Genomic DNA, 10,669 nt, shown 5'->3' on the forward strand with positions numbered 1-10,669 from the left:
GAAACAAGTTATTGCATTGGTTGAACTATTGAATACAACTCACGATTTGTTTTATTTTGTGGAAAAAGACTGGCATTTTGACGTCATTTTTTGGTCAGTATCAAGCCATATCTTTACGAAGACCAAGGTTCGATCCCCAGTCGAGTCAGGCTGACTGTTATTGGGGGGGGGGGGTTGTTTTAGATATTTTTCTTTCTTGTCATCTCCATGGTGTTCATCGGAGACAAGGTGGCGCGACAACCTATACTTGCCACTTTGGAGAGGTAAAACTTCTATTAAACAATTTAAAGTTTCTCTCGTCTCGCTTCTTTCAAGTTGATTGTAAAATTTGCATGTTACAAGAGATAAAGGAAGTTTTTAGATGCTAATCGTTCTCAGCTGCCGTACGCTGACAAAACGCATTTTTATAAGTTGGTCAGAGAAATATTTTACTCCCAATAATGTCGACCACTTAAAACGATTCCAAACTTGTCAAAAACAATTTCTAACTAGAGATTCTATGAACAATAGTGCTTGAAATGGGACTTAAACCCCGTACTCCACCCCCCTCCCCCTCCCCCTTGCCCTTTCCCCCACCCAATGGGTTACAAAACAAAGCCTTATTCGCTCGAAAAGATAGCAGCAACTTTTTAAAAACTCATCCTTGCGCGCCTGCAGTGGTTTCAACACTCTTTATCTTCTCGCTGGAAATACGGTCCCATAAAAACTGCATCCTTGATTTAAAGTCTTCGGAAGAAACAGGAAGACGCCCATTCCATTCAGTATCCAGTGTTCTTTCCGAGAGATGGGAAAATGCAGATTTGTTTTGGAATATCAACTTCCGGCCCCCTTACGGCAACAAATTCCTCTTTATTGACGTCGACACCCAAGTTTATGTCTAAATTCACAGAAAATTCTCTTCACCTCTCCACCCGCCGTCTGATCCCACGACACAGTAGAAAAGCAGCACTTGACACGTGTCGTCCTATGTAAATGCTGTGTCCTCGTAAGAGTGTCAGCTGTCTCCCGCCCTGACGTGTCTTTAACGTTTCCGTGTCCTTGACGTGTTGCCATCCGTTTTACGACTCCATTACTGTCCGCCATTTTGTCTGTGGCATTGTCTGTTGTCTGTTGTCTTTTTCTAATGACTGTTGTCTGTTGTCTGTTTTCTTGCCATCGAACGGAGTCGTCATGATTAAGAAAAATAAGTAGTAAAAGAGATGGAGACATGATGATCCGTAGCCATCGTTAACTTATAGCCTGACACTGACCGTGGCCTTCGTAAAGTTATGGCCTGATACTGACCAAAAAATTACGTCAAAATGCCAGTCTTTGGCCACAAAAGAAAACAAATCGTGAGTTGTAGTCAATATTTCCGCCAATGGGACCACTTGTTTCCATGAGCTCTACTAACAACAACTCACTAGGTGGTGCAAAAACCAAACAATGACGTCAAAATGCCAGTCATTTTGGGGTTTCAGTGTCAGGCTATAACTTAACGATGGCTACGGGTGATCTCAGTTCCTTGCATGAAGAAAACCGCATCAATTTATATGCTGTGCGGCTATGCTGGTCTAGTGGTATAACACTCGCTATCGGATCGAAAGATCCTGGGTTCGAGCCTTACTCGGCGCATAATTGAGTCCTTGAAAAAGAGTCTTTACTCACATTCTCTCATCGTACTCAGGTGATTGGTTTAGTTGTTTTTTTTTTTTTTATTTTTTTTTTTTTTAGAAATTTCGCATATAAAAAAAAGTTATTTGGCACTTTTTTTTTTTTTTGGCATTTTCCAAAATAACTGGGCGATTTAATCGACACTATGAAAATCACGTATAAAACAGAAAAAGTTGAAATTCGCGTTCAGTGGTTATATTTTACTCAAGTTAGTGTGGAAAGAAAATGGATACTTTCTTCTTTTTTTCCCTCTTTATCTATCATTATACAGAATAAGTGCCAATCTGACTTTTTATAGTGACTTAATTCAATTTAGAAAAGAAAAAAAAAAGAAACTCAAAGTTATATTTATACAGCAGGAGTTTATTAAACTGCATCAACAATCTGAGAGAAAAAAAAAAATTGCGATTTTTCTTATGCTATTCAAACACAAATAAAGTTATTCAGAGTTTATTAAACTGCATCAACAATCTGAGAGAAAAAAAAAAATTGCGATTTTTCTTATGCTATTCAAACACAAATAAAGTTATTCAAAATAGAAGTTTCCATTTAATAGACTGTCCACAAGTTGCGGTACACAACCTCGGAGTGTGTGTGTGTGTGTGTGTGTGTGTGTGTGTGTGTGTGTGTGTGTGTGTGTGTGTGTTGGGGGGGGGGGCTCAGCATCAGGTTAATGAATCTAAGAAGGAAGAAGAAGAAGAAGAAGAGAAGAAGAAGAGAGGAAGAAGAAGAAGAAGAAGAAGAAGAAGAAAGAAGAAGAAAAGAAAGAAGAAGAAGAAGAAGAAGAAGAAGAAGAAGAAGAAGAGAAGAAGAAGAAGAAGAAGAAGAAAAGAAGAAGAAGAAGAAGAAGAAAAGAAGAAGAAGAAGAAGAAGAAGAAGAAGAGAAGAAGAAGAAGAAGAAGAAGAAGAAAAGAAGAAGAAGAAGAAGAAGAAGAAGAAAGAAGAAGAAAAAAAGAAGAAAAGAAGAAAGAAGAAGAAGAAGAAGAAGAAGAAGAAGAGAAGAAGAAGAAGAAGAAGAAGAAGAAGAAGAAGAAGAAGAAGAAGAAGAAGAAGAAGAAGAAGAAGAAGAAGAAGAAGAAGAAGAAGAAGAAGAAGAAGAAGAAGAAGAAGAAGAAGAAGAAGAAGAAGAAGAAGAAGAAGTAGTAGTAGTTCCATCTCAAACTCTGTTGATGAACGGAGACGATAGATAAACAATTGTGAAACCAATAGAATACGGTAAAACCTTTTTTTTTTTTGGACCGGGGGGGGGGGGGGGTATTTTTTAACCCTCATTTTAAACAATGTCTATGCAATTTTTCATTTATTTTAATTCCAAAATTTTTGTTGATTATTCTTTAGTTTGTTTGTTTTTTGCTTTTGTGTGTGTGTGTTTTTTCCTGGTGGTGGTCGCTGTTGCTGTTTGTTGTTTTGTTTATTTTCTTTTTCTTTTTCGGTGGCCGTTGGTTTTTTAATTCTTTGTTGGTTTCTTTGATGGTTTTTGTGTTTTGTTTTTGTTAGATGGTTGGTTGGTTGTTTTTTGTTTTGTTGTTTTTTGTTGTTGTTTTTTGTTTGTTATTACGGCTCCTCCAACAAATTATATTGTTTATGTCAATTAACAAAGTGACTGCATTGTTTACAAGTGACCTCCCGTGTATACACTTTCATAATTGATAGGCATGACAGTCTCATTACCTGCCTTGTTGACGTTTATAGGGCCATATCCAAAACTTTCAAAATATATTTCATAGGATTTATTGGTGGGCGAAACTAAGAATTGCTCTTAGTGGAAAGGGGAAGTTAAGGAGGTGGGGGTACAAGTTTGTGTGTGAGTTGGGATGAAGGGGGGAAGGGGGGGTGGGGGGGGGAAGAGAGCTTGATGTTGGATGTGAATCCTTGTGCGTGTGTTTTGTGCACATCGTGTGTTGCTCTTCAATGACAAAAAGAAAATTAATTTTCATTTTGGCCAAACATTTTTCATTTTGCTTCAAATATCAATTGGTTACGATGGTCCACAAATTCTGGAAAATTCTCAAACCTGAATGTTTAAAAATAGTATCAGGTTTTAGACTTTTAACAACTTTGGGAGGAGGCAAGCGAAATCGAGTAATATTTGAAGTAAGAATTATCTAGACAAAATATTTTTAACCATCTCCTTACCACCCATAAGAAAATCGTCATATTCGTTACGATGTAATAAACAATTTTCTTATTCTGATTTCATTTTGTTAAAGTTATAGCTATAAAAACCGGACACTGTGCTGCAAAGTTCATTTTTCTGAACAAAATATAGAATATACCCGTTGCTATAATGTTTGAAAAATCTACTTTTTGTGTTGGGTGAGTGTGAAGTTTTGGGTAAAATTCTGAAAATAGCTGGTAAGGAGAGAGTTAATGTGTTTTGTCAGAATACGAAGTCTGGGCAATCTAATATCTAGTTTCTAATGTCTTATGTCTTATGTCTAATGTAATGTAAGGCTGTGAAGGTGTTGACACCGACGTTTTAAGGTTGGGGAGAAAGCTGTCGAAATGGAGATTGGACGTTTTAAGACCCGACAACGTACGTTGAGAGTGGGGGGGGGGGGGGGTCAGAAATTGTAGAGGCAGGGGTGAGGGATGTGGCGAGGGGTGGGGGATGGGGGGGGGGGGGTAAGTATACATACGCAGTAAGCTCCTGTTATAACGTCATGTCTCCTTATAATACAAGGTTATGATAGTTGTTGGTATTTTAGAATTCTTTACTTACTTAATTTACTTATCCGAACCAGCGACCACCTGAGCTCTTGCCCTTTGGTCTTGTGCCGGGTCTTTAAAAAATCATTTTATCTAGTTTGTGTCTGTTATTTGAGTTGATGATAAGTGAGGGTTGTGATTTAGCGTGAGCGGTATAATGGGGTGTGACTGTTGTGAAAGATTATCAAGGGATGGAATATATCTCTCATCTCATGTAGTTCCATATCTGAAGCAGACGTCGGAGGTCATCTTCCGCCAAGCTGATCTATCTCTTGCCAATTCTATTAAAGCAGCGCCACCTTTCTCAGCTTCATCTGTCCAAGTTCTTATCCCTTTCAAATACGTTATTCTTTGTCTTCCTCTTATTCTTTTTCCATTCATCTTTCCAGTCAAGGCGAGTATTTCCAAACCAGGGTGGCGGATAATGTGTCCTAAAAATTCCATTTGGCGTTTGATGATTTTTGTTATCAGTGATCTTTTTCTGTTTGCCATTTCTAAAATTTCTTCATTTCTTTTCCTTTCCATCCATGACACCCTCATCATTCTTCTGTAAAACCACATTTCCACTGCCTCCAGTCTTTTAACCATGGTCTTGTTTATGGTCCAGCTCTCACAACCATATAGCAGCACAGACAGTACATAGCAATCCAGGACTTTGATTTTTGTTTTCATGCTAATATTCCTGTTTTTTCATAATTGTATGCAGCTGGTTGAATGCATTCTTCGCCATACCTATTCTTTTCTTTATTTCACAATCTGATTTTCCATTGGATGTTACATTGAAGCCTAAATATTTGAAACATTCAACTTGTTGTATTGTTTGTCCTCTGCTTGTTATTACACAGGCTGGTGGGTTATTATTTTTAGATACCGTCATACATTCTGTTTTAGATATATTCAGTTCCAGTCCCATATTTTCACTACTCCTGACTACAACATCCAGTAATTCTTGTAGTTGATGTTCAGATTGCTAGCCGTATCATCTGCATACCTCAGATTTGTTACATTCTTTCCTCCAATACACACCCCCTTCTTATGTTCGATATCTCTTAATATCATTTCACTATAGAGGTTGAATAAATCTGGAGACAAAACACACCCCTGCCTAACTCCTCTTCTAATAGGTGTAAAACTGCTTAGTTCGTTGTCAACACGCATTGCTGCTTCTTGTTCCCAGTACAAATTCCGTAATATTCTTAAATCTTTACCATCAATGTCCAAGGATGATAGAATTTTGAATAGTTTTTCGTGTTGTACTTTATCAAAGGCTTTTGAATAGTCGATGAAACACATATACAGATCTTTATTTACTTCAATACATCTTTCCATCAGCATTGATAATGTGAATATTCCATTTCTGGTACCCTTGTCCTCAACAAAACCAAATTGCATCTCCCCAATTTCAGGTCGTATTTTATTTCTTATTCTTAGTAAAATTATCTTCAAAAGAATTTTTGTGAGGTGGCTCATTAGGCTAATAGTTCTGTGTTGTTCACAATCAACTGCCCCTGGCTTTTTTGGTAGTGCTATAAAAATGGATCGTTTCATATCAGTTGGCATTTTTCCTGTGTCATACACTTGATTTAGAAGGTTTGTGATGAATTCAATCCCCCATTCACCCAGGCCAGTCAAGGCTTCAATTGTTATGGCATCAGGTCCTGCAGCTTTTCCATTTTTCATGCTTTTCATGACGTTCCTAACTTCATCTTTCATTATAGAAGGCCCTTCCAGTTTTTTTATCATAGGCATTTCTCCTCGATTATCAAAGAAAAGTTCTTCAATATATTCTGACCATCTGTTTAGAATGCAGTCTTTGTCCATGATGGTGTTTCCACGCTTGTCTTTGATGCATCCACTTTTAGCACCTGATTTAGTTTTGTTTGTCACTTCTTTGATTTTCTGATGGAAGAATTTGCCATTTTTTTCTTTGCAGGACATTATATAGTGACATTGTTCATTTATCCAGTCTTCTTTAGCTTCGTTGCATTTTCTTTTTATCTGCCTGTTCAGAGTCTTGTATTTTTCTTCCTGATTTTTGGCCTTTCTTCTCTCATTCATTAGTTCTAATATCTCTGGACTAATCCATTTCTTCTTCTGCAACTTAAGTGTGGTTGGAACATTTTCTTCTAATGATGCAGCAACACTGTCTTTAAACTGCTCATATTTCTCTTCTATATCTGTTAGTTCTCCAAGCACTTCAAACTTGTTTCTTACTGATAGTTCAAATTTTTCTTGTATCTTCTGTTCCTCCCGGAGAATGTCTAGTTGGTATTTAGGTTTAGCCTTTGCTCTTTTGCAGATTTTCAATTTAACTCGTATGGGGCATAGCACAGGTATATGATCGCTGTTACAGTCAGCCCCCGGCATAGATTTGGCATACAAAACCGAGTTTCGGAAACGTTTGCTGATGAGTATGTAATCTATTTGGTTTCTCACTCCATCTCCAGGACTTTTCCATGTCCACTTCCTTCTATTCTATATAAGGATATGGAATAAGAAGAACGAAGGAGGTGGGGAGGGGGGGGGGGGGGGCAAAGGGAAAGAGAGGTTTTTAAAAGGTAAGTGAGATAAGTGAATAAGAGATAAAGGATGGGGGAAAAGGTTGACACAAACTGGGAGAGAGAGAGAGAGAGAGAGAGAGGGAGGGAGAGAGAGAGGGAGAGAGGGAGAGAGAGAGAGGGAGGGAGGGAGAGAGAGAGAGAGAAAAGAGAGAGAGGAGGGAGGGAGAGAGAGGAGAGAGAAAAGAGAGAGAGAGGGAAAGAGAGAGAGGTAGGGAGGGAGAAAGAGGGAGGGAGAGAGAGAGGAGGGAGGGAGAGAGAGAGAGGAGGAGAGGAGAGAGAGAGAAATAGAGAGAGAGAGGGAGGGAGAGAGAGACAGGGAGGGAGAGAGAGAGAGAGAGAGAGAGAGAGAGAGAGAGAGAGAGATTTTGTCGAAATGTTGTTTATAGTGCGGCTTTGTGGTTGAGAAATGAAATTTGCCTCGTGACGGATGGGTCGCTTGATCGAGTCCCCACTTTGGGCACTGTTAAGTCCTTGCAAAATGTTCATAACTCACAATCTCTTCGTACTCAGGTGTAAAATAGTAAAATAAGTACCTGGTCTGTAATAGCCCTGTCCTTTTCGAGAAAGAAAAATATAAAGGGCGCCTTACAGGCATCATGTCACGTTCTACATGTTAAGTATTGGTGTGGTCTGGGGGTACTTTAATCCTCTCCGTACCAACTATAGGAAAATTGTCGCATTTGTTACGATACAACCAACATTTTTCTTATTCAAATTTCTCTTGTACATCATAAAATTTTAAAGAAAATGAACAGTGTTTTATAGAGTATGTTTTGCTAAAGAAATTATTGTATCGCAAGAACTTTACTGCTATTCTGTGATAAATAATATATTTTTGTGTTAGTTGGGTGTGACGTTTTGGGGAAAATCCTGAAAATGGCTGGTAAGGAGAGTTAAATCGGTTTGAGTACGTTAAAATAAAAAAAAATAAAAACACCTTGTAAAAGCTCACGGTGACGATGATGATGGCAATGGATAACTTATTACTTATAGATAGTATGCGCTTGGGGAAGAAGCTCACAACATTGCCATCCGGAAGTATAACGGACCAACACACAAAACTGTGTGTAACTATGAACGTTTATAGTCAGGTTAATACGGTTTAGTGAGAATTACTCATAAACCCGGATGGAAAAATACAATAACAAAGAACTGAGTCAACTTCGAACTATCTATAACAAACAATGTAATAAAGAATGAGGGACGAGAGGAGAAAAAAAGGAGGCAAAATATGCTTCAACTGTTGCAACGTCACTTCCCTCGCAATGACGCATGGTAACTTAGTAACTGGCTCTAAACTATCGGAACAATGGCGGACGGCCTTTTGAAATATTTCTTCGACGAGCATAAAAGCGTATCCAGAGGGAAAAAAAAAAAAAAACATTATAAATCTGATCATGTTTTGACTTTTATACATTCTGATCACAAGACATATGAAAAGTTCTAGCCAGCATGAAGAATAAAAAGTACCGATTTTCTTTGTGTAGAACCACGATAGCCGCCGTTGCTGGGCGACGTGACATCAGACTATTGAATCCAATTGGCACAAGGTGAGACATGGAACGAAAAGGAGAGAGGAAGGAGGAAAGGGTGGGGGGGGGGGGGCGGAGGGGCAGCTGATGGTAGATTATATAATATGACAGCGACAGGTTGCAAACACTCGAGGAAAAAAGTTAGATGGAGAGAGAGATAGATAGATAGATAGATAGATAGATAGATAGAGAGAGAGAGAGAGAGAGAGAGAGACAGAGAGAGAGAGAGAGAGAGACACAGAGAGACATTCAGGGGCAATGTACGTCCATGGACGCCAATAACAGCCTTCAACCACTCAAGGATAACACGAGGACATTAGAATCGGAGGTCGTTAACTAAATGGAGACATCTTCACGTCAGCTTGACAATAAGATTAACCCAATAAACATTTAACTGTCAGTAACATGTGTCTGTACCATGGGTGCAATTGGAGATGGTTCAAAATTGTTCAAAACAAACAAACAAACATGTGAAATTTCAACGAGTATGAAGTGTATTATAATTTAATTTATTATTGTCTTTTAAAAAGCTTTTATATAGCGCAATATCCACTAAATGTCCTCAAAGTGCTTTACAAGGGGTCCCTGGCCAAAAGCAACATTTAACATTTAGGACGGGACATGGCGCCTATTAGGCGATGTTACAATGTTTTTTCGGACTGAGACAACGCTGTTAACGGACAGGTACTCTTTTTACACCTGAGTACGGTAAAGAGCCTTCTCCAGGGACTCAACTATGCGCCGAGTGAGACTCGAACCTTGGACCTTCCGTTCCGAAAGCGAGTGTCATACCACTAGACCACATAGCCGCACCCAACCCCACCTAGCAAATAAAGTTTATTTAAAAAATTATCTACGTCCAAGCGTTTTGTTTGTGGCTGGTGCTGGACCAGCTCTGAAATCCTCTAATGAAACGCTATTTATTTAATTTTATCTACAAATAAAAATTATTTCCAACATATATACATACATATATATATATATATATATATATATATATATATATATATATATATATATAAGAGAGAGAGAGAGAGAGAGTGTGTGTGTGTGTGTGTGTGTGTGTGTGTGCGTGTGTGTGTGTGTGTGCGTGTGTGTGTGTGTGTGTGTGTGTGTGTGTGTGTGTAGAAACGGCCGTCTTGGACGAATGTGAGCCGTTTTATATTCATTTTAATTTGATCTGAATTGTTAATTTAAAGAGTTAATTAATAGCGCACTTTTTGAACTACGGGACATCCATCAATTATATATATATATATATATATATATATATATATATATATATATATATATATATATATATATATATATATATAATATAATTCATAATTCATATGTCATAAGTCCCAAACCTAACACTTATTTGGAGTCACAAATGAATATAAGACCTTTTACCTTGAGTTGATGAACATTTTAATCCATCAAGAAATAAAGTGAAATATGAAAACAATGACGTTTTGTCATTGGATTGTTGGAATTTGTCGGGACTTTAAGACTTAGAAATCTTAATTAACTCACTCAACCCTAACACCGACTATATCCGTTGTTTACCTGGGTTACTTTTACCCCATGCCTATTCATTACATTTTTCTGAGACAAATTATAGTAGGCGTAGTATCAAAGCTAATGTTTTTAGTTTTTACATCTCAATGGCAGTTGAATAAAACTATCTATGCATTCTCATTTTTAATACAATTTTTTCCCAATTTTGAAAAGTAGCAAAAATCTCTAGGATTGAGAGAGTTATACATTGCTAGGATGAAATTGATGGGGGGGGGGGGGGGGGGGTGAGTTTCTGTGAAGATGACTTCGTTGCTCAGTTTATGAAAGCTTTAGGTGATAGAATAGAACAGAAAAGGAATAGAGCGAGAATAGATTTGAGGAAGATGAATCTGGATAAGTCGATAAGATTATTGTGATTCAGCGTGTACGGACGACGCAAACTTGTGGATGATGATGATGATGACGATGACGACAACATCGACGACAACAAAAGGAGGTGTGGGTTGTTTGGCTAGGGAAGAGAGATTAGAATACTACAAGGTTAGAACTAAGGCCTTAATGGGTCAAATGCCGTACTAAGGAAAAACTGGTATTTAAAAATTTGGCCAGAAAACTCGTCCTTCAAATATCGATCGATTTAAATGACCCTCATCTTGGCAAAATCCTCTCAAACCTGGGACTTCGCGAAGTCCCAGGTTTGAGAGGATTTTT

General features: G+C 38.0%; 1 protein-coding gene across 1 annotated transcript in view; it reads right to left on the bottom strand.

The window, feature by feature from the left end:
* The window catches only part of LOC144976605 (uncharacterized), a 26,422-nt gene that overhangs the window by 9,548 nt on the left and 6,205 nt on the right, over positions 1-10,669 (bottom strand). The gene's annotated exons all lie outside the window — the stretch shown is intronic.

Source organism: Berghia stephanieae, chromosome 7 (genome assembly GCF_034508935.2).
Source record: "Berghia stephanieae isolate SIO BIC M18660-M18661 chromosome 7, UCSD_Bste_1.3, whole genome shotgun sequence".
Classification (NCBI taxonomy): Eukaryota; Metazoa; Mollusca; class Gastropoda; order Nudibranchia; family Aeolidiidae; genus Berghia; species Berghia stephanieae.